The 2,992-nt window shown below is 37.7% G+C and overlaps 1 pseudogene; it reads right to left on the minus strand.

Annotated features, from left to right (window-relative positions):
- Positions 1–697: 697 nt before the first annotated feature.
- LOC112604580 lies at positions 698–2,605 on the minus strand (annotated as a pseudogene).
- Positions 2,606–2,992: the final 387 nt, after the last annotated feature.

The raw sequence follows: 2,992 nt of genomic DNA on the forward strand, positions 1-2,992 counted from the left end.
TTCTCTTAGTTTACTTCTTCATTTAGATGTAGTACATTCTCAAGCAACTTCCTGAGAAAGGTGCATGGGAGATAAAATTTTCTATTCCCAGTCTGAAAATAATTCTACCCTCACATTTGACTATTAGTCTAGTTGTAGAACTTTAGGTTAACTCTTTTTTTTCCCCTCAAAAACTTGTTGACATTTCTTTTTTTTTTTTAATTATTTTTTATTATTATACTTTAAGTTCTAGGGTACATGTGCATAACGTGCAGGTTTGTTACATATGTATACTTGTGCCATGTTGCTGTGCTGCACCCATCAACTCGTCAGCACCCTATACCTGACTTGTTGACATTTCTACATGGTCTACCAACATCCAGTGATGCTACTGCTAAGTCCACTGCTAGCTTGTGTATTGTTTCTTCGTGGACACTCTGTTTTTGTTAGTTTTCTTCTTGGAAGCCTTTAGGAATTTCATCCTTGAGTGTTACATTTCATGATGAGACATCAAGGTTTGAGTCATTTGTATTTGTTACATTGGGAATGTGGTGGACTCTTTCAATATGGAAACTTTGTTCTTGGGCTCTAAGAATTTGCTTCTATTATTTCTTTGGCAATTTTCTTTCTTGTATTTTCTCTACTTTCTTTTTTTTTCTTTTTTTCTTTTTTTTTCACTAATAGGACTTTTTATTTGCTACTATTGCAAGTCTGAACTTTAAACACATTCTTGGACTGGTGGTTCATATTCATCAGCTCGTTCAACTTTATCAATTGTCTCATCCCCAGTAGCTTTTCCTGAACTACTACCTTCACCATGAAACTCCATGAGTCTTCTCAATTCAAACTCAGGCTTCTTCAGCATTTTTACTTTTCTAACGCAGACACCATGGAGAGAACAAGTAGATTGGCAAGGCTTTTCTACATCTTTTTCAATGCTGTCAGGATGAAGCAATTTATTGCTTCAATTATTTATTTCTTTTTTTATTATACTTTAAGTTCTAGGGTACATGTGCACAACGTGCAGGTTTGTTACATATGTATACATGTGCCATTTTGGTGTGCTGTACCCATTAACTAGTCATTTACATTATGTATATCTCCTAATGCTATCCCTCCCCCCTCCTCACAATAGGCCCCGATGTGTGATGTTCCCCTTCCTGTGTCCAAGTGTTCTCATTGTTCAATTCCCACCTATGAGTGAGAACATGTGGTGTTTGGTTTTCTGTTCTTGCGATAGTTTGCTGAGAATGATGGTTTCCAGCTGCATCCATGTCCCTACAAAGGACACAAACGCATCCTTTTTTATGACTGCATAGTATTCCATGGTGTATATGTGCCACATTTTCTTAATCCAGTCTGTCACTGATGGACATTTGGGTTGATTCCAAGTCTTTGCTATTGTGAATAGTGCCGCAATAAACATACATGTGCATGTGTCTTTATAGCAGCATGATTTATAATCCTTTGGGTATATACCCAGTAATGGGATGGCTGGGTCAAATGGTATTTCTAGTTCTAGATCCTTGAGGAATCACCACACTGTCTTCTACAATGGTTGAACTGGTTTACAGTCCCACCAACAGTGTAAAAGTGTTCCTATTTCTCCACATCCTCTCCAGCACCTATTGTTTCCTGACTTTTTAATGATTGCCATTCAGGACATAGGCATAGGCAAGGACTTCACGTCTAAAACACCAAAAGCAATGGCACCAAAAGCCAAAATTGACAAATGGGATCTAATTAAACTAAAGACCTTCTGCACAGCAAAAGAAACTACCATCAGAGTGAACTGGCAACCTACAGAATGGGAGAAAATTTTTGCAATCTACTCATCTGACAAAGGGCTAATATCCAGAACCTACAAAGAACTCAAACAAATTTACAAGAAAAAAACAAACAACCCCATCAAAAAGTGGGCAAAGGATATGAACAGACACTTCTCAAAAGAAGACATTCATACAGCCAACAGACACATGAAAAAATGCTCATCATCACTGGCCATCAGAGAAATGCAAATCAAAACCACAATGAGATGCCATCTCACACCAGTTAGAATGCTTCAATTATTGAATAAATTTATTGATCACTTCTTTCAAGTTATTTGTCTGCACCTCTCAGGTCATGATTTCCAAATCTTCTTCGGGATTTGTCGGACCTGTTGGTGCTGAATATAAGAGGTCTTCCATATCTGATTGTTGTATTTTTTAGTAAAACCAACACAGAACAGATTAAACAAGTAGCCATCATTAGTCTTGACATCGACATGAGTTTCAATCATTGTCTGCCACTTTTTGACCATGGAACACATTTTGTCATGGGTAAGATCCATGCCATAGAAGTTAGTCAGGCAGTTTTTGCCCTGAACATCTTCAGTAATCATCTTGAATTTTCTAAATACAACTTCATCATTCTGCAAATCAGCTTGACTCACTTCAAACATATGACCCTTGAGGCTATCAGATATAATTTTGGTTCCTTGGGTCCTGGTGATTAGTGTCCTTCCAATATTTCTTATATTAAACATAGCAGGTGCTTTCACATCATAGCAATCTTTCTTGGAAAATGAATCAACCACCTTCTTCTTGGCTCCTTTTTTGCCACCTTTAGTAAGACACTTGTTCTTGCCAACCACCCTGGTGCTACTCAGAAAGCCAAAATGGCTCTACTTTCTTTTTGTAGGATTCCTATTAGTCAGATGTTGAGCTCCTTTATTGGTCTGCCATACAGTTCATTTAATTTCCTTAAAGATATTCCCTGTATTTTGTGTGGTTTTGCTTGTTTGTTTGCATAAGTTGAGGGGGTGAAATGCCTCAATGTCACTGTTTAGTGTGGGGAGTGAGGGAGATGTTGACTGTCCCATATATAGTTCCAATGATTGCCTCTGTTTATAACCCCACATACCACTTCACCCTCCATTATGCCTGATGTCTTCAGTTCCTATGCCTCCTTTTAGCTTTGAATTTAACTTGACATAATGCAAGTTTTCTCCTTAGTAGTAGCCCCTCCTTTC

Source organism: Theropithecus gelada, chromosome 1, assembly GCF_003255815.1.
Source record: "Theropithecus gelada isolate Dixy chromosome 1, Tgel_1.0, whole genome shotgun sequence".
NCBI classification, from domain to species: domain Eukaryota; kingdom Metazoa; phylum Chordata; class Mammalia; order Primates; family Cercopithecidae; genus Theropithecus; species Theropithecus gelada.